Raw genomic sequence first — 22,722 nt, 5'->3', positions numbered from 1 at the left:
CACTTCCAACTGCAATGTGTTTTCAAATGCAATGAAAGTAGGATGCAACCAACAATTATTTCCATTGTCTATTAATCTGTTGACTATTTGCTTATAATTTATTTTCTTATATTAATAGATTGGAGAACCAGAACTGCTCAATCCTCAGTGAAGGAATGAGGTAATTTCACTTTAGAGTATTTCTATGTTCTGCTGCTTTGTAATCCCACTCCATTATATTTTGGAGGCAAATATCATACTTTTTACTTTAAAAGATTTAAATGAATTTGGTTTATCACCAATTTAAACATAATCAGAAAAATGCTAACTATCAGATCAATTATCAGCAAGGCTCATCGTCGGGTGCCCCATGGTACACAACATACATACTGTACATGTCAATACATTCATCATTTACTTCTACTAGTACTGTGATACTTTAATACCTTATTGCCATTTGCATTCATTTATCTCTGATCAGTAGTCGGAAAACATTATTTTCAACATGTCCAGTTTTTAAAGAATGAATTTATCAGATGCTACTTATGTCTTCATTAAATCAAGTTGCATCTGTCATCTACAAGAAGTTTACTTTTCAAAACTGTCTGTCTGCATGTTTACACAGTCACAGGCCAGCACCATCAGGGGTCTGTGAAGACATTTACGCATGCAAATGTTCATTTTCATTGGCTTAACAGGCTCTTTCTGTTTGCTAACTACTTAATTAATTCATAATGATTCACCAAACAATAACATGGTGTGAATGACAAATAATTTGAAAAGAAAACAACACTAGGCAAGGGTGGTTTAGTTCAAACATCCAAGATCCAATTCTGTTGGGGATGCTTAAAATAATGATTGAGATGGTCAACATTGCAAAGCAGAGTATGTACAAGTCATGTAGACATACTGTTTGAACTAATAGTATTACTAATAGTATTATACACAAAAATTATCTGATGAGTAAAAATATTTTTTACATACCAACTACGAGCACAGTCAACAATCCACATGCAAACACACGTTGCCCAACCAACAAAATGCAAAACACAAGACTGGAAACTTCTTTCACCACCAACATGACTAATAAACAGAAACACCAACTGAAAGGAGGCTTGTATTTTAAATGGTTGAATGAGAAACAAACAAAATGCTAATTTTCCATTCAATGGATAACTCAAGCTCTCCAGTTTAATATATGAAAGTATCTCCTTTTTTTCAAATTATTAAAATAAATACTAATAAAATGAAATGTTTTCCAGTATCACAATCAGTATCAAAAAAGTATTTCTAGTACTGCAGGTCACACTGCAAACTAACATCTGTAGAGCCTCAAGATACTCTCAGCTCATTGTTTTGGTTTGCTGGTTTAGATTATAGCTTTAGCCAACTTACTCCAAACCCAGCATGAAGAGCAAAATCATACTAACAGTCGGTCAAGGAAGTTTGTTGTACATAAAAGGGAGGAGACAAAGATTTTTTGGTAGATCAATCCAGAGAATACATGAGTGGCACTTGAAAGGCAGCAAGAAAGAACAGGATGGCCATGCTGGCATGCAACATTTTTTTGACAAATATAAAGTAAGTTTAGAATTTGCAGGCTCTTTTTTGCAAGGTCATTTTGAAGGTCTACAAGGTGTAAGAAGTTGATTTTTTGGGTTTTTAAAGGGTTAGGGGTGAATAAATATTTGTGTCTTGCATTCTTTTTTCAACAATTGCCTTGTTAAAAATTCTTTCCATTACATCTACTCTTTATCCCTCATTGAAAATGTAGAAGTGTAGGTTTCGAGTAAGTTTCAAGTTTAGCTTCTCATCCTGCTGTACTCATGTACAGGTGTACCACAGGACCCTGTGACTTCTCTACTCTGCATACAAAAGACTACATTTCAGGCCACACAAAACCTCATCTGTAAATTACGCTAGTACGTTCAAAGACTGCTGCTCAGCCTAAAGTTACTCTTTAAACAGGATTTGGTTGACAGTTAAACATGAAATATAGTACAAAATGCTGGAAGAAAACTCTCAGTAGAAATATTTCATGAAACAAATGAACCCTGGTTTCTAAAGATTTGTTGTTTACAATGCTCAAATGCAATTAACCACCAAATAGGTCATGTTTATTAGCTAAGAGCAGGGCAGGCTAAAACATGTGTAATGGACTCAAAATTAACATTATATCACACAATTTGTGTTTCTAGAACATCTTTGTTTTCATGAGTTGACATCTTTCGAGTTATGTATCTATACAATTTGTGACTGAATACATGCTGAACTATGACAGAGAGAAAAAAAGAATTGTCTTGAAAGTAATAAATGAATAATAAATGTGAATGAAAACTCCTCTCTTCTGTTTGTATTACAGCTGTACAAAACATTTGACCATTTACACTCATATTGGTATGAACAGTGTAATTATGCTCGATACTAATCATCCAGCAAAGGGTAAAACTAAAAAAATTCTACATTGCACCTGCAGTTCACAGGTTCTCAAAAGACAAGCTCAACAGCCTTTGAAGGTGCTAAACAGCACTTATTATTTAGAGTGCACAGGCTGAATGTTTTCTTCATCATCTTTAACATCCAGCTGAAAGAGTCCCAATAGATTACAAAGGTGACCTCACCTGTAAACGTAGAAGTATGATCACTAATTCTTCTCAGGTAAGTCAACTCTTTCTCTTCCAGTACTTTCAATCAACTCTGTCTATTACTGTAATCAATAAGTTGTTCAAGATTTATCACTAGAAAACATATACCCCTTGTTTGCTTTCCTTATCATCATGTCACAAATTAACTAATTTTGTCTTTTGATGAGTTATTCAGATTAAGTGAGTAATGCTAATATGTCACTTGAACTGGTCTTGTTGTTATGGCTAGTAGTTCTTGTGTGCCATTTCACAGCATAATGAATATATACATTGATAATGGAAATAATCTGATTTACATCAATAATTACAAACTGCATATGACAATGGAATAAAGAAAGAAATCTGACATTAAGAACTATTTTAATATGGCCACAGGAGTGGATAGACCTCAAAGGCTTTCTGTATAGAATATGGCAGGTGTCATTGATCCCGCAGGACAAGCGATCTTCAGATTACACACACATATTTGAAAATTTAAGCAGAGTTAGAGAGAGCGGCTATAGTAAAAGGATGTCTCTCTGTTCATTTCCTCTCCTAATAGAAACAACTATTTGAATTAATGTGAGCTAATGATTGAAAACACAGCTCAAGTGTACGCACTTGCACTGTGCAACACTAATTCCAATAAACCCTTCTCCTAAATAATCTAAATAATTTTGCTTTAATTATAACTGCGATAACAACGAGCCACAGTGAGATAAATAAATAACTTCACTGTCCTCCCTGGAATTGTGCTGATGCAGAGGCCTGCCTAGGCATTATAAACCTAATTAGCAGAAGATTACTATGCAGTGTGCAAGGCTGTGGTCCAGAAAGACATCATTAGGTCTTCTGATGGGGATATGCCTTCAGCACATTGATTCTTTTTCGCTCCAAGAACAATGCAGATTGCAGACTTTATAATTGGGCTTTCAGGTCACTTGTGACTTCACTTCTACCATGTGTGGCTGGTGATCTCCATTCAAACAAAAGAAGCCAATAACAAAAAGACATTCCCGCTGAGCTAGACAATGTTCATTATTATGAGATGCACCAATGAGACTTGGATAAATAAAAAAAAAATTTAAGCAACATAAATTGTAGACCTATATAACTATTCTATAGATGGAGATAATAAAGCTTAAGATTTGAACAGACATTCTGACAACAAATAAACAACGCAGTACTGTTGACTTAATTTAGCACAATGGATTTCAAAATAATGGATCTCTTATGACTATAACATGTCAGTAATATTCCCAATGAAACCTATAAACAAATGCTATTTAATGCATTTTACGTTTAACAACAATACTAATAGGAATACTTATTTGGCTAAAACAACAATTTCATTTTGAGTGTTAAGTACGGTTTCACTATTGACAAAATTCATATTCATATTTTATTTAAATTGTTAAACCTTTTTTAAAATGTATTTATTTTTGTGACCTGTCAAGGATGGTTACGTTTCAAGCAGGTATGAACATATTGAGGGACAGATTGACGCACTGTTAGTTTTGGTCTTTTTATCAGATTTACTGACAGTAACAAAAGTACAGAATATCAATGCCCTCATCAATTAAAGACAGCATGTCTCTGTTCAGGCAAAAGCATTATAGATGTCTTGAATCTGGAATTTTTCTGCAGTGTTTTCCGTTATTCTTCCCCTTCCCTTGGTCTTTAGTTTTTCTCTCCATCCTCCTTTTTCTTACTTCAGCTTGAAATGTATATACAACAAGCAATAAATTACTCCTAAAATAACATCTGCTGTTTCAAGCAGAAATGATGTCTTTGTCTCCTTTTACCTATAATTCTAAAAAATTCTGACGTGAAGTTTAAAACAACAGAAAAAACACATTTCAATTCATGCAAGGTCATTTCAGTAACTATCAATAATTATGGAAATGTAAGTGCATTCACATTTAAGATTTACACCTCAGAGATGTAAGCTGGTCCAGCGAAATGGAAAATAGATACATCGTGTAAAGACAGCAGCGAAAAAAAAATTGCATGTGAGCTGCAACCAGTGGACACTGAGGACATTGGACTACAGCTGCATCAACAAAAAAAAAGAGTAATCAATTGATGCTAATTAGATCATCTACAACTATTTATTTAATCACATATTCATCAATACTGAAGACAATTTTGTAAATCTGTATCGTATATCAAAGAGTAACTCTTTCTTAACACTTTCTGCCAGTGATTAAGCAGTGTTGGAACTGTACTTTAGCAAGACAGGCAAGTAAATTGATCCAACTAACCCTAAACTTCAGGTTTCCAAAATACTTTAGTTGACCCAAGAACATCAGACACTGAGCCCTGATTTTCTTCTTCAGCTACAGTATGTCCTCCAGCTCCTCCCGAGGAATCAGAAGTGTTAATAGACCAGGTGGGATATGAATCTTTTTCGTGTTCTGGGTTTGTCCCTTATGTCCAAGCTCCTCAGCCTTTCCCAAAGAGACAGCCCAAAGAGAAGGAAAATCCTTTTTGCAACTTCTCATTCTTCCTGTCTCTACGAAGGTCATGTTATCATTAAGTCACTGCCAACACAGCCCAATCTGACCCTCCATTTTACCCTTTCACATGGACAAGACTGCATGGTACTTGAACAACCTCTTTTTGGGCAGCAACAGACTCCCAACTCAAATGAGAGCAACCATTACCATGGCTTCAGACTAAGAGGTAGCAGCTTACAATGTGAAGCAGCTGAACACTGGAGGTCATGGTTGTGATGAGAAATCATCTGCACAAAGTTGATATCTAATCCTGAGGTCACTAAACTGGACAGTTGTACTTGGCCAAGCCTCACACCCACACCGGCGTCAAATGCCTGACTAGTTGGAAGAATTCACAGTTTTCATTCCATTTATTCAAGGAAAAAGCTTGACCCTGCATTGCCCGTTAAACATTGTATTATCACAACATTCCCCCAAAACACAGAGAAGGAAATGGTCCTAAATAAGTCATTAAAAAGTAAACAGCTGCCCTATACACAATAGTGCACATTATTGCTAATTCTAAAGTTTGGTGGTCAGTCAGAGCCTCTTTTAGGGTAGCATAATCTTTCCTGTGGAAAGTTGAGCAATGGAACACGCAGACAGAAGCTCAGCCTCTGAGTTACCATATCATAACAACCATACCATGTTGTTGAATGTGCTGGTCCACAAGCACTGTCCCTGACATCTGTATTTTACAACAGAGGTTTGTCAACCAAGATATCCCGACAATGTCAGTGAGCATCTTGGTGCTCTGCCACTGCAGAGTTTTGGTAGAGTTGAGGAGGTCCTCAAAATGGTTCTTTGACAACCCAACAATATTCCGTGTTGAGTTTAGCAGCTGAGACCACTTGAGCAAAGACTTGCTTCTCTTTCACAGGTTAGATGGTTTGCCAGGGTCGATGCCATGGCTTCCCTAACTTCTCCAACTCTTGCTTACCACATCTCGCTTGATCTTCAGCTTGAGGGCTGTTTGCTCTTTGGGTGCCACCATGACAGGCACTGACAACCTTCAGCCCACAACTTGAAGCACTTGCCTGTGTAAAGGAGGCTAAAGTCCTGATACACCAGGCTGATGGTCGGTCAGTCTGTCTGTGGCCTTAGTTCTTGTGGTGTGTCCTGAACCCGTGGTACTAGTAAACCCATTGGACGACTGAGCATGTTGAATTGGTGATGGAGTCCATTGGTAAGAGATATTACTCTGATTGGCTTTTCAGTTCAGCGAATCAGTGCACATGAAGAAAAATGAACAAAAAAGAAAGCCCCATGAGCATGTCACTGAAGTATCCATGATTTTACCCATTTAAGGGAGTTTCTCCTTATTTTTGGCATCCACCTCTTTTCCAGTTCCATTTGCAACTAAGACATAAAAAGTGGCTGCATTAGCATTAGCCATGTGAAAATTACATAAATGAAGAGTTTGTATATCCACAGACCTGAGTCTTCCATTTCCCCTTTTGAAATGAATATGGCTGTCCACTGTAGCCTTTGCGTTGCATTCAAGCAACACAAGCAATGTGAAGCGATGAAATACTTGGCCTTCATTGCTGATTGATTGATTGATATCGGTTTGGTGTGCCGTGGCCAGAGGGACATTTGAATTCCATGTGCTGACTCCTTCCAGGCCAGTCCGCTCAGTCACACCCCTTTGTTCTCTCCATTGTTATCCACATAAGAAATGAAGTCCCCCAGCAGAGTTACAGGGTCCCCATGTGGCAACCTCTTCAGGTGCGTAGGACACAGTGCTCAAGAGCCAGAGTGAGATTATAATCCTGTTTTGATTTATGCACCTCTTATCTCCTGTAGGTCAATAAGGCGCTTTTTGAACCAAATTACGACTGAACCCAAGAAAATACACAAACAAGAAAATCACAAGTTTTGTGCCAGATGCCTAATTTGTCCATCTTTAGAATGAATGCGAGGATAACATAATAACACGCAGATTAATACTGTGGGCTTTAAAGCCATACCAGTACAAAAAAAATATGATAACAATAAATATTCTAATACTCTCCTCTGTCTCCTGCTTGGGTTGCGTTTTGTTTGCTTACTTTGCATTCCTCTATGTGTGTTCATAAGAGAGCTTTGTTAATCAGCTTTGCTTGCTGCCTTCCTATCTGGACTCGTCCGTCGTATGCCTGTCTCCTGCACCTCGTTCTCTCTGGCTGGCTTTTGTAACAGAGCACTACAGCCCCATTTGAGGTATGATAATCAGCTGATTAGCCAGCGAAGTCCTTTTCCCAGAGGCTCCGTTGTGTGCAAAATCCTCACACTCATTTGACATGTGGACATCATCAAGCTGATGAAATGCAATTGTAATGAACAAGTGAGGCATAGCATCTGCAGTGGGACCCTGAACGAAAAGGACCCTTCCCTCCTGACATGCTAATGCTGAAAGCTGCTCTCTGCCTGTACTCCCGGTGGGTCCCTCATGGAAATGTGAAGAGATGCATATTCAAACCGGTGCCTTCTGAGGGGGCTAGATGTACGGAAGAGAGAGATGGGAGAAAAAACCCTGTGTGGACTTGGCCAAATGTTAATTCTGAGACAGATTATATTGCATCACGCGCAGTAATGATCTGACAGTTCATTTGTGAGGAGAGTTCAGGATCTGAGGTTTAATGCTTGGGTGGACGCAGGTGCTGAGCCCCAGCTCCTCAGAGCTGTCAGAGGAAGGCAGGGGGCTGCTGTCAAATTATCCCAGTTAAAAAGGCTGAGGCGCCTGCAAATATGAAAGACATTTAAGAAATTAATGCATTCGTATTCAACACATATTGCAACAGTGTTTCATTAGAGGTGCTCTAGTCATATTAAAACTGACATCTGACCTTTCACATTTCTCTGAGGCACTAAGGAACATTCTTATTACATACATGCTAAAGTCAAAGAGAAGGTAATTGTCATAACTAGCAATAATTAAACAAACTGACATTTTTGCACCACCATTTTCCCTATTATTTCTCATCTTTGGCATTGCAGAGCAGAATGATAAGAGGCGTATTTTTGTGAGTGAGTTCATTTTAGAGGGAAAGATATGAATTATGAGGAACCTAGAGGCTATGTGCCTATCACATACTGACTAAGTATACCATCATTTCCTCTCTTAGATGTTTTGCGTTATCAAGGAGACTTATTGTATTACCAGCTCTACTCTGTTACTGCATAATCTTGCCGTGATTATGATAAGCATGCATAATGGAGACAAATTCCATACAATTTCCCTGATCAACATTTTCTGCTTTCATGCATAAAACATTCATCATAAACAGATACAAGGAGGGAAGTCATGGAGACTATCAAAGTCAGGATTTAATAAATTGCAGCAAGATGATTTCTCAACACCATCCCTCCAGCTGTGTTGTCACACAGCAGCTTGCAAAGTTTATCTGAGAAAATCTTTTGGATATTCACGAGAACAGAGTGTGCAGTTGAGCTATGAAATGCGAGTACAGTTGGTAGAGGTCAAGCCAGATAAACAGCCTGATGATAACGTACATATTGTTATATATGGATAGATGTAGGTCGTTACACCTATGGCCTCCAGCTGAGCTGCTCTGTGATGACAGGACCTCTGGGCTTGGACCTCAGAGACAGAGCAAATGGGCAGTCAGCGGGCCCCCTGCTTTCTGAGCCTTTGGGGTTGCTGAGGTGTCAGGGGCTGAGAGGGTCATGGACCCTGAAATCTAGCCACACACACCTCAAACACTATCCCTAACCTGGTGTAAGCACAACTAGACCCTAGGCTCTGAGGTGGGCTCCCTCCCACCAGGTGTTCGGGATGGCATACATGTCTTCAGGGTATGGAGTGCCGCTGGCCGCCCAGGACTACACATGGTGCTGAGGGTCAAACATGGAGCCATGCAGGACCAGCTGTCGCTTTGCTGTTCGCCCCAGCTCTGAGCCAGGCCCGCTGGAGAGGACCAGATGCGCACACTCAGTCACTCTTCCACAGCTTACAGCAACATGGGTCTCACCATCTGACCTCAGTGCTTTGGCATTATTTTGCCGAAATCATTGCGGTAAAGTGGGCAACACTAAGAAAAAAAAAAGAAAGAAAATCCAACTTTGACTGTCTGCACAACAGCACAGAAAGTGTGCAAACAGTTCCTCCATATTCCCCCAATAATTGGCAGGGTCACTGTTCTGTGTTCCCCATTCAGCATACAAGGGCATCCATTAATTTGAAAAGGCTAAGCTACCATGCTCACACATGTACGCACCCAGATCACAGACTTGGCGCTGCTTTGGAAGCAGCAGCACTCCATCTTCTGTCTAACTGCAGCTAAAAGCATGAAAGCAGCAGTGAGATTTCATTTGGCTAACTGACTGAAGGCACTGAGGGAGTAAAGCTCGCTGGAGAGATTTATACACCCAGCCTGATGTCTCCTGCTCCCTATAATAGAACAAAAGCTTGTTGTCTCTTCCAATTACAGATGTCAAAACGCTTATTTTGAGGGTTGTGATCTTTTCCCTTTTAATCTGCAAAGATAAAAGGTCTCAGCTTCATTAGCATGTGTTCTCTCCCCCCAGATTCAGATTCCCTGCAAGCAGCCAGCTCAGCCTTACAGCCTATTACCCACTCTTGGGGCCATTAAGGTCTAACATTAATGATGTGTAATTAGCATATGATGACAAATAATAACAATGCACTCCCATTCCATGTAATGGGGGGTAGGATAATAACATGGAATCCCACTGTTTCAACCCTACATAAAGCCCACAATATCTATGTTTTATTGCCCACTCGGTTGTTCAAAGGTATAATGGAGTGGGATGCTGCACGTGTACATAAATTATTCAAATTAATATGTTTATTGTGAAATATCACTATTACAATACATCAATAAGTCAAGGTGCTTAATATGCACAAAGCCTGACTGCAGTTTAATCATGCTCAATGATGCCGGAGGTAGTTTTTACATATTTCTGAGAGCTAGAGCTTGTTAATCTAATTTTTAATGTGAAAAACATATGAAAGCATTGTGACCTACCACTATCATGTTATAGCCTTTGAGTCCAATGGTATGCAGAGAAATCTATATATCTACCTTACTGACTAAATGGGCTAATAATGAGGCTTCTTTAGCCCTCTTCAGATCTTACCTATATCCCTAATTTATAAATAAATCTATTAAAGTTAATGACAGTGAGAACTGGAATTAAATGGAGGGGTATTAGTAGACAAGTGATATGCTTAGAAGAGAGGCAAAGCAATCAGAAGTGACAGACCGTCTTCAAACGGCTCTTCTCATCCATTAAACAGGCTGCCTGTTTGTGTCAGCTGTGGGTCTGGAAGAAAACCATACAATTAAAGAGACCCCGCATGTTTACGCACACACATTCATATGCAGCTCCAACATGGAGCATCTTGTATTGTGTTTGGTGTAATGCAACCCACACTATGTTTTTTTTTTATTTTTCACATCTGTCACAAAACAACCCATCACCAATTATACTGAAGCACAAACACGGACGTTTTTCAAATTTGTTGGTTACCTCCTGTAAAGAGGATGGTGGGGCATCTCGGAATCAAACTAATCAAAGCACCTCAAAAGTAGAATCTGAATGAATGTATTGACAATCACAAAAGTGAGGTGCTGTTGAAATAAACAAGTGTGAGGTGTTGTGAGACATCCTACTGTCTTTGTGTTTGTAAATGTGGGTAAATTAGGCTTTAAAAAATTGGTATGCTTTTTGAAGCATTTAAAAATTCAACACTGAGGGGGCTTCCTGTTGGATTATTGGGGTATTCCTTCTGGATATGCTAATAACAAGACTGTAATTTAAGGTCAGTTATATCCAAAGACTATCAAAGATCTAATTATAAGGGATTAAATATAAACATGTAGAAACGTGTGATTTAAAAGTGCAAAAAGAAAACATCTGAGCTGTTTCAAATTGAATTTACTCCCTGGAAACACAGACATTCTCTGTTTTCAAGCGAGAAATGCAGGGCTATTCGAAGCCCTGTTTACACCACCCCAGATCTCAAATTGACTTGCTAATGTTAACTTTTATTCCGTTGCCATGGGTTACCATGTCGTGTGATTTGACACCGAGCTACAGACACTGCTGATTAGTAGCATCCAGTTCTGTCCATCTCTGTGCATCACTGAACCATCTGGTCATTTATTCACTAATAAGCCCCTAATGGCCCAAATATTCAGCGGCCTGTCATTGTGACATGGCAGAAAATGCCTACATCTTTCAACTCGCCTTGACATGTTGCTTGTTTCACATCAAAACTCGTCATTTACAGGAGAGAAACTCAGAGGGGTAAAAACTTGACCTAATCTGCAGTGTTAACACTGAGGCAGGGAGCTTTGTTATCTGCTAGACTGACTGAAAGGATGTTAATGCATTCATCCTTCCCCACTTCAAGATCTTCTTTTCTGCCACAGGGAGAAGGATATGAGTGCTGTCAATAGGAATTTGATTATGCACACATTGATTCTGCGCTCAAAAATGAAAGATTATGCACAGCCCAGACTGTGAGCTGCTGTGAGAGAATGCAACAATCGGCTCGCGGTTGTGCAATGTGTTCACGTCCGACCTGTCATTTGTCGCCCAAAACATTGACTTTTTGCCATAAATATTTCCAGATGAACAAAGCCAGCTGGGATTGTAATTGGTGACACGCAACCATAAATTTAACCTTTCCTGGGACACTGGTGGCAACCAATTAACTAGCCATTGAATAAAAAATATCCTCAATTATCTATCTCATTATGGCTATGCTGGCCTGCATGTACAAAGAGCAGAGAGAAGATGAGAAACAAAAACAAGTTTCTATTGATTTTTTCTTTTTTTCTTTTTTACATGTTGACGTTTCATATTTACATTTAAGCTGGGATGCACAATATAAACTATATTGGAACAATAAATAATCATCATTATTTATCATTATTAGTTTGTTTGAACTGCACTTATCAAAAACAGTGTTACAATGTGCTTTGCAACAAGCACACAAATCAAGACAATAGAATATATAGTAATGTAAAGATAAACAGGCTGGCATGACGTATTAAAGAGGAATCAAATTCTTTACAACGAATGAAACCATAGAAACACTAAGAATAAAAGGTAGAAACAATAGGTATATAAAAAAAGAGCACTTCATGACTTAAGTGCAATGTCCAGAATAAAGAATAGTGTCGCTCAAACAAGAATAAAATAAACATAAAAAGTAAACACCAGATAAAGTAAGAAATTGATGTAGCCAGTCGGAGGACCTCTTGCAGGTAGTTCCATAGATGGTGATGAACAAGTAAATTATAGCCAATAAACAGAACCAATAATATGAGGCCAAATCACTTTCACTGGTTTAACAAGTGCAAAATCTACACTTTTACACTTACAATACCACAGGTGGCAGTATGCACCTTTCATGTTGGTTCGCAATCTGCCCATTAACAGATGAAGAAAAACAGCTACAGCACACATTTTTCGCGCTCACGTCGTCAACAGTGTGGATGTTTTCACATTCTGAGACATAAACAGCCCAACTTCAATTTGCAAATCATGTTCCGCAAGAGTTCCTAAAGGGGGTAAAAGTCTGAAAATTTCAACAACAAATCTTATTAGAATGTGGAATATTAAATCATCCACCTTTGCTCATTACTTAGCCTCATACTGTCTGGTGAGCTTAAACTCCAGGTTTTGAACATCTTTATAAATTACAAAAATGTGAAAAAATCAGTTATCTTATTGATATCAGTCATGAGAAGCCCATCATTATTGGTTATTGGTAACCGTTGAAAGAAATCTTTATAGAGCATCCCGACATTTAGCTTGAAGTTGATAGAAATCAATGGCTAATTGTTATTACTTAAGTCATGGCAAGATGCATAAATGTGTAGCAAAGGACATTTATCATGAGGCTGATCATTTTGATGTGTGAGAAAACATAAAGGCAACCAAAATCATTGTTAAGGAATCAAACACTTTAATACAAAATTCTAAATGAGATCCTGAAACAGCCCTCTTCTCTATCATTGGTCTGATTGGAGTGCGAATGAGCTTCATGTTGACCGACTGGTTGCAGAGCCTCTCTGTCAACTTAACTAGCAGCCCAGGATGGTGTGAATGTATACTTAACTCCCTGTCACTTAGCAAGGCATGCACCCTGAGTCTCCATCAAGACGAGCTAAGTAAGATGGAAGACGAGCAGGCTTTGGCTGGAAAGAAGACGGGAAATGCCACCTTTGGTGAACTCGCCTGGAACCAAAATCTCTCCGACTTATTTGAATGTTGTGCTAAGGGTGAGAGGATACAGAGCGTGTGTCTTTTACACACTTAATATAATTTCTATTGTAGGAATGTTAGGGTATGTGCTGTTTGAGGGATTTACTTCGCACTTGAAGCATTCACAGGAAAATCCCTATTCTAGCTCATCTTTTCCCTTTTTAAATCTCCTGCCATGCATTGGCATTGCAAACTACAGCACAAGCAGAGGAAATCAAATCATCTACGTCTTAAACCATCAGGCTTCATACAAAAATAAAGTTGAATCCAAACGCATTTGATACAGGAAAGCGAGGGGAAAATGTTTTATGTATGCAGTACAGATTTAGGACTGAATTCAAAGCAGAGTATATATATTTTGAGTCCACTTTTTCTGAACTTCTAATTAGCCAAAGCAGTCAAATACAAACAGTCAAGCCTGTCTGATGCCACTGCAGATCTGTGGTCTAATTTATGTAAACTTGTTCCATTATATAGGCTGCTGAGAGTATCATTAAGGTCTGGCTCAGTTTTGGGGAGCTCTTTTAAAGTAACCCCTAAAATAAAGCACAGCCAGCTCATCTCATTTGCTCCGTGTGTTGGATGTGTATTCTAATGAACGGCTTACAACAATGCGACCTGCCAGTGCAAATAATTAACCTTAAGTGAAACCAATTACATACTTTTCTGCCATCGTGAAACGCCTCCAAAAGCAATCATGTATAGCTTTCTCCAGTATGTTTTGCTGATAAAGAAACTAAGTGGAGGATTCTGGGCTATTCTGTAGCAACAAATGAACGCTGAGAAGTCTCTTTATGCTCAGAGAGATATCTAAAGAGGAAGAAGATAAACAACAATTATACTGCTCTCCCTGTCAGCACAGCATGCCTCGGGTCAGTCCATTAGAGATCACTGTTTGGTGCACTCTTGTGCTGGAATAAGAAGTGCACCCGTTTGCGGCCAGGCTTTTGACTGGCAGTTGGGACCTGGAGACTGTGTGTGTGTTGTGAGCTGCCTGCGAATGCAGACGGGGGAGGGGATGGGGGGATATCCAGACATAAACTTCCGCTGTCAGCATGGGCAATCATGGCACTTCATTGTCCAGCAGCATCATTACAATATGGTTATCATCTGAGCTTGAGTCTGACACCTTCTCCAGGACCTCTCCAATCACCCCCTCCATAGTAGGCTTCAGTACCAGGCAGTCAGGGCAAATCTCTGCTTTGTGCTTGTCTGCCTTAATAGACTGGATGTCACTTCTGCCTGTGGAATGTGCCCGGTCTTCAGCTGTCAGTCAGAGGCGCGGGTGTCAGGCCGGAGCGTGGCTGGAGCCGTCTGGATTAGAGGGTAGTTACCATAGCTGTCAGATTACTGACAGCCTGACACCCCCTCTCCCAACTTCCTCTTATTGTTTCTTTGTTTCTCTCAAACATCCTCCAGATGGGAGAATTACCAACCAGAAGAGAGAGAGGAGAGGAGAGGGATGGAGGGAGAGGGGGTGAGGAAGATACAAAAGCCGAGGCGGGTTTTAAAAGTTCTATGCCACGTTAGCTTTGTGATGAAGTAAAGCGTGCTCGGTAGATTCCCATAGAGAGAGAAGGAAGCAGAGAGAGAGGATGAAAGAGAGAGCATTACACCTATTCCCACCTCTCCTTGTTATCTTTGGTATTCATGTCAAGATAGGTGATTGTGTTGGTCATTAGTGTTCCTATACCCAACAGAGTGTCTTAGTTAGTACCGTTGAGCAAAGCTCCATCTTCGCTGAATATTCACCTCTATGACTGCACCTGTCTCATTCATCTGAAGAAATGTTGGAAATGTTCCTTAATTTCTCTTTCTTTTTAAGACAAATGAACCACCCTAATGTGGGGATGTAGACAGGCATGATAAGAAAAATCACTTAGATACTAGAACCTATAATGAATTATGGAATTGTCCATGGTTTCTGGAAGTATTTTAATGATTGAGGAAGCTGTGGGCAGGTTACGGGTCAGCACTTGTCTTTACATTTCTCATCTCTCTCATTTCAGTGACCCCGTAAGGATGACACCGGAATTCTGCCATCTTTTAAATGAGCTCCGGACTAGCTGGAGACTCTACATAAGAGCCAACTGACATGGAAATCCCCATCCAATTGTTTGCTCAGCTTTCCAGCTAAAAGATGGAATGAAAGGCAGATTCAGTTTCATATTAAATATGATTTAATTTGACCCAAACCTATAAAAAGGTATAGAAAACAATCTTGATATTAAAATAACAGATTCTTTACCTGATCCAAATTCCAACCGCCCTGAGCAGCCAACTTCAGAAACAATTACACGGATGTAAAATGAAAGGAAATGAGGTGTTATGTTTGTAAAATACACTGATACACCACTTCAGCCCCTGGCCGTCGGATTCTACCATAAAAATAACCAAAGGCAGATTACAGTTTGCCCTGACCTCCAATCTCCTCTAACAAGCCCGGCTACTAAAAATCAGCTGCACCGTCATGTACGGGTAAAGATAATGAGGGCGGCTGCCTGAGGAGAGACCGAATGCAAAACAATTATAGTTAGTTACAGGAGCACAGGTTAATATTCTCTCATGTCCCTCTTCTCGCGCATTCCCTTTTGTCCTACATCAATCTTAATGAAAGTTATGAGACCTGTCCGCAATGATAAGCAGCCACTCAGGCGTACTCTGTGTCAAGGCTCCCACATTATGCCTCCCCTTCAGCCTATGTTTTGCATAGCCTAAAGCATCTATTAAAATCTCCTTGTAAAATTCATAAAACAAAAATGTGGTGGGTCAAGTCTAGAGGGAGCCAAAGTAAGCTGCTTATTAGCAGGGAGTCGAAAACACAGATCCAATTACAGATCCTGAACAAGGAGCACTAAGAATCAGCATTGGGGAATAAGTATTTTCCTTTTCTCTCCCCTTCAATTGGCCTAGGTACAGAGGAGAGAGAGAGAGGTATCAGAGAGCAGGATCCACGTATGGTAATTACAGTGGGAGTGTTTAGTGCATGAAGCTAGAGTTGGAGCCATTCAAGTACAAACTCATGTAAATCTTCACTTTGCTTCAGATAGTAAATTGGTCGGGTTTAAGAGGAATCCCAGAAGGAGAGGAGGAGAGGGGCTGCGCCGAGAGGAGCCATGAGCTCCAGAGATATGTAAAGAATCTCTGTCTGGAATTTAAAGGGCTACAAATTAGACCAGACATTAGCCTTTTTTCTTTTACAGAGCCAGCAGAATGTGAATGAAACAGAATAAATAACTATAAGACGGCTTTTCCCCCCTTCTTATAAGATGACATTAATCCTTTCATGTGCAATGACAGCTTACAGGGTCTGACCCTCTCCCCAGACAGCCATATAAAAGCCAGGAGATTTCTTAAGATCCCACCAAGAACATGCTTCTGTTAATAAGAGGTCCTGATAGAGGTCTCCACCCTGCATTTAATACTCTAGTTTACACCAACTTAGCCTGCTCAACGTGCTCAACAGATGACTCTCATTACACCAGTCAACAATGTTCTGAGATTTAATTTGATTTAAACATTTTACTTTTGATTTAAATTGTTCCGTATCTGTAACAAGCGGACGGCACTTTTCAAATTTTTTTTTCCTGGGTAGTGAAGGCTGAAGTGTCTCTCAAGCGTACAAAAGCGTGAGCATTTGAGCCCTTTGAAAGAAAAAAGATCAAAGGCGGCAAGTCCTCCTGCTGCTGCTGGGTTTAAGCTGTAACCAGCGCAGACCCTGCTCTCCACATCTCGGATAGCGCATAGTGGTGGGTGGCGAGCTGACTGATTGCCAGGAGTGTACTGTCAGCATCACTCTCTCCACAGAGAACCATGATGGGGGACAGTGTTCGGCCAGTCCACGTGGACCCCCACCCCCACAACACACACACCATATCCTCCACTCTGCAGAGGTGGACGCAGCCTGCATCTCACATAATGACCTCAGTGGGTAATGTGCTACACTAATATCTGGACAGGGTAATTCATTTGCACAAATGGACAATCCATCACATTTTTGCAGACAACGAATTCTGCACCGGGCTGAATGGTTTGTTTTCAACACATTCCTGAAAGATAATTGGGTATTTTCAAAAGGAAATCAATAGCAATGCACACTAATTTCTATAAGTGATATTTAGTAAGAGACCACGTTGATGCAGTTCTTTAATAGCTTCATCTGAGGGTAAAAAAATGTAATGTAAATTATCATAAATGGAAGATTCATGTATCTGTGAATTAACATATAATTCATCAAAAGAGCAAGCGGTACATTGTATTTGAATAATTAGTAAATCTAACAGCAACAGATTACATTATACAGTCATCATGTAACAGCGTTACATTATACAAAAGAAATGTAATTGTGATTTGTTACAGTTACTAAGGATTTTAACTAAATTAGAGTTACTAACTAAATATTGGGAGTTTAAATAGGATTATATGTGAATATATTCTTTTCAGCTACATTCTCTTGCTTTGTATCTCTCCGCTGTGAGAGAATACCTACTTTCCGCATAATTACGGACAACGCAGGTAAGCAAATGTGAGTGCGACACTATCAAGGGTAGGATGGCGTAAACCGAGATGTCTCTAGGTCTAGTCAAGATGTATTTATTGGGCAGTATGCGCTAAAAATCTTTACACTTACATTTGGCTCTATTGAACTTTCTACCTTTATGGTCCAGATTTTAAAACTTAAAACTCATATAATGTTGGAAAATACATTACAAATATTTCAGATGATTACATTATTTATATGACAAACAGGGTTATTAATAATTTGTAACTTATTACTAGGCCTGTCAAGAAGTACTGTTCAAGTTGGGCTCGAACTTTTTGTCATTGTCGATTAATTCAGTAAGTTTCACTGTCATGATTAATCTATTAGTTGTTTGGTCTACAAAATGATAAATGTTGATGAAATGTCTCCAAAAAGCCCATGACAATGTCCTCAAATGTCTTGTCTTGTCTACAGCCCAATGATATTTGATTCAGTGCCATAGAGAAGTGAAGAAACTAAAATATTCATTTTAAGAAGCTGGAATCGGAGACTTATGACTTTTTTCTTTACAAAAAAAAAAAGTAGTTACTGTGACAGTGCTACCTATTACATTTCTAAAGGAACCACACTGGTCACCACAAAAGACACTGGAAATACTGGAGGTTGAGGATGTTAATAGTGAAATTATTTAAGCAAACATTTGCACGGCTCAGTGGACTATTAGGGGACACACCATGTGCTTTGTGATGTTGTGGTTTCAGGTCTGGCTTTTGGCTCATGTTGTGTGTCGTTCCTGCTTTCTCTCTGTCTAACCTCACTATCCTGTGATATTCTCCTACACTGATAAAATGACACAAATTACATCATCTCCAGTGTCCTTACTGTGTTACATTCATTACAACTGGACACATTGGAGTCATGTCAGAGGCTAAACTAAGCGCAAGGTCTTCACACCCTTAAATAAATGTTAACACAGTGGTATGAGTTAACAGACATCCCTGCACAATTACCAGCCAGTGTTACACCGCTGACATTATCAGGAGGGGAACCTACGTTACAAATGGTCCTCCTTTTGAAAACAGCAGCAAAGTGGCCACTTTATATTCCATCACCTTAGATTTTTTTTCCCCCGCTGCCTCTTATTTCCCCTCTTTCCAATCAATTTCATCTGCTGCCAATGCACTGATACAAACACAATTTCCATTTACGCACCAGGATCAGACACAAAGCAAATAAAATCTGCGAGATATACAGTCCAAAACAACATCTGCTAGTCAGTGCATGCAGATTAATTGAAAGTCTTTGTGCTGTCATTTCAGTTGAGTGCAGTTTGACTAACATCTTAACCTACTTAGTGCAATTAGTGCTTCATTAGAGAGGCTAACTAACTATTGCTTCTCTCCATAATGATGTGCAAGAGTGTAGACATAAAAGTACATAATCAATGGTTTCCAATTACTCCACAAGTGCAACCACTATTTCAAATAAACTGGATAATAATATAGAGCCATTACAAAGTCTAAGGTAGCAGAACCATTTAATTGCAGTGCAGTTCTTCTCAGCTCCAAGATTTTTTCACACTAATGAAGTGTCATACAAAAAAAGGCTGTATTGATTTTTTCACCACACAGCCTCCACCACAAATATGTAATTATCCTTTTTATATCTGGCAGGGGATTAAAGTAATCTATAGTATCTAGCCTTTGCGCTTCCCTGACAGGGTTGTGTGGGGCTTTTACCCTTTTCAAAATATGCAGCTTTTTGATGAATGAACTTTAGACAAAATGCTGTTCTGTTCTATATTGTTTTGTCTAAAAACCTGTATTCTGAAGACATCATGCAGCATGTACAGCTGCCTGAGCTTTCAGTACACAATCATGGCATTTCAAGCCCTGTCATCTGTGAGCCAAGGCAGTTAGAGCTAACCATCAGCCAACACACACACGCGCACACACACACACACACACACACACACACACGCACACACACACACATTCACAGACAGACAGAGACAGACAGATAAGCTCTACAATCAAACACAAATGCACAAAAATAGAAACAGCCGGCACGCTTTCACACACTCGCACAATTTCTTTAGAGATGTGTGTGAAGCAGTGAGCTCAATAGAATTCATCACAGCTGGTTAATAAGGTTAATTTAATCCAATAATGTGCCCATGAAAATCACTACTTCCTCTGGAGCAGCACACAAAAGCTCCCTGCTGTTCACTGTCAAACACACAACACATCCACACTCATCCTCAGGCTTCACATAATAACATCCCAGTCCATTTAAACTTTAGACCAGCTACTCCTCTCCTCTCTCTCTCTCTCTCTCTCTCTCTCTTTCTCTCCCTCTCTGTCTGTCTTTGTGTCTCCGGACCTGAGATGGACGAGCAACCTTAAGACTACCCCACGCTGGGCTGCCCTTCACGATAATAAAAAGCCATTACCTTGACCGCTGACACGAGGCCAAGTGTGAGGGTCAGAGTGATATTTATTGATGAAACTCTGAGCTCCCAATCTGCTGCACTCAGTGCGCATCATACAGCTGTCAGCACAGACAGGGATCAGGCAGCATGATGGCCCTCGACATGGCCCATCTATAATTTATGAACTACACAGAAAACAACCAGGAGACAACAGAGAAGCCCCGGCTGCCCAGGGATTACCCTCCAGCCCAGCTAAAGAGATCTGAACGAGGGCCACTGTGAGCCACGCTGATATGGGGCAGCAGGTAAGCACAATAGTTGGTGTTCCATATTCAGAGGGGCCTCACCGGGATCCATCTCTCTAGAGGACACTGTTGTGAATAATATAATAGACAGTGTTTACAGTGGGGATGTAAAGTGAGTGCGCTGGTGCATCACACACCCCAGCACACTTCAGCTGAGCCCTGTAAATGAGCTAACAGAGGGCCAGAAGATGTAAAGTTTCACACCTTATTCTTCAAAAAGCTCTATGACGGTCAAAGATGACCACCACAGGGGAGAAGACATTTTTTTGATTATTTTTTTATTATTATAATCATTATTATTCCTTTATTCTTACCATTCAATTCTCATTATAAATCAATCTGTCAATTATTTTCTTGATTAACTGATAGATCGTTTGGTCTGTGAAATCCATCAAACATTTCCTAATTTGTACAAGCAAAAAATGACAACTTCAAAAAGCACTGATCAATTGCCTGTCTATTGTTGTTTAAACTCTAGTTAAATGTTAGCTAACTTGTGCCTATGAAGCATATTGACAGGAGAAACAAATCGTATTATCATGAGTTTCAAATGAACAAGCTACAAATTATAATCACATTAATGCGTAGGAAAAAAAAGAAAAAAAAACTATGCAACTTGAGAACATATTGAACTTTAGTGAGACAGTGGTGGAAGAAGTACACACATCTCTTACAAAAGTTAACACTGCAATGCCAAAGTGAAGAAATACTTAGTTACAAATAAAATGTAAAAACGTACTCCAGTTTAAGCACAGAGGAGCAGAAAGTACAAAAAAAAAAAAAAATGTCAGATCATAATTATTATAAATTATTCTGTTACTTCTAGTCTTAACAAGACAAACATGGGTTACAGTAAATAGGTTGGGTTTTTTTCTAACTTTTATTAGAAACATATTTTTTCCCACTGGTTTATTTCAGTATTGTTACACTTTTTTTTTTTTCCCCTTCTCATTTGAAATCCCACTTGACAGTTCTTTGTGGAAAACCTTAATTGCAAATACACTTCTGGCCCATTTTTTAACACAAGGGTATTCTGTCTCCATTCTTGAATTCCCACCCAGATCAAATGCAATCCTTCATCGGCCAATTTCCCTGACACTTTCTTTTTATCCTCTGAATTCATCTTTACATGCCGCAGACAGACATATATTGTTTCTGATCAATAAATAACCATATAATTGAATACTGCTGCATCCCAAATGAAGCCCTCATTTACCAAGCTTCAGTAAACAGGCTGGGCTCTTTGCCTATCTAACGCTGACATTTCAGAATTCAAACACATTCAGGGCAGTGTCAGTGCACAGAGCTTCTGTATCCCACTTAGGCTCTCTTTTCAATATGGAACTATCTCCACCCAATAAATTATTCTGGGCATCTCCAAAGTCATTACACATTTATTTTGATCTCGCATCATAATTCACAGCTTGGCGCACAATGCATTTTCTCAAAATGCATGGTAATTCCTTGGTGCAGAGCAAAGTTATGATTCATTTATACTGGAGTGACAGCATAATGCAGAGACGTCAAAATCCATTAAACTGTTCAATGTCTTGGGGTTTATTTTTAGATCCAATTGAGATTTAACTGATGGTGAAAAATATACAGTCAGGTGTGTTTACTTCACCTTTAGAGAGAATGTGTTATGGTTCCAATTAATTTGTTATTCCTGTCACTAAAGCCATTGTCTATGTCAAACCTGTCACCGCGCTCTGGGTTTTGTTTTCTGGAGAATGGCATTTAATTTCACCGTATACTTTCGTAACTATACTCATTTAAAAGGTGTGCATTTCATTTAGGGCCGCTTAAGCTAAATACATGCTGATTTGATTGCTCATCACAATGGCAGATTGCAAAATTGCTGCCTGTTGCCTTGACCACTGAGCTAGTTAAATGATCATCCGCAGTTTAAAAGACATTCAATTATCTTATGGGCGCCTCCTGAGATGGGTGTTGAGAGGAGGGTTCTGCAGTCTGAGTGGATGCTAAATTGCATTACTGTGGACATAATGCTATCATTTAACATTGTTACCTTTGTGAATACTTTCCAATTTAAAACAGTGTATAGGCGTAAACTGTGCTCTAGCACTGTCAACCTGCAGTTTTCAGTAAAATGGAGTATTTGGGAGGAAAAGGAAAAATTTGGGTAATAAAAATGTAT

At 39.4% G+C, this 22,722-nt stretch overlaps 1 long non-coding RNA gene across 4 annotated transcripts in view; it reads right to left on the bottom strand.

The window, feature by feature from the left end:
• Window positions 1-22,722, bottom strand: part of LOC119025375 — a 77,736-nt gene that overhangs the window by 25,527 nt on the left and 29,487 nt on the right. For 2 of the 4 annotated variants that reach the window (XR_005076796.1, XR_005076799.1), the window contains one exon: window positions 4,133-7,823. The exons of the other annotated variants lie outside the window; for them this stretch is intronic. This is a non-coding gene — a long non-coding RNA (uncharacterized LOC119025375). Of the gene's footprint in view, window positions 1-4,132; window positions 7,824-22,722 lie in introns of those variants that run through there. 4 annotated transcript variants of the gene reach the window in all.

Source organism: Acanthopagrus latus, chromosome 9 (assembly GCF_904848185.1).
Source record: "Acanthopagrus latus isolate v.2019 chromosome 9, fAcaLat1.1, whole genome shotgun sequence".
NCBI classification, from domain to species: Eukaryota; Metazoa; Chordata; class Actinopteri; order Spariformes; family Sparidae; genus Acanthopagrus; species Acanthopagrus latus.
The sequence above is the reverse complement of the archived record's forward strand: the minus strand, read 5'-3'. Positions and strand labels throughout refer to the sequence as shown.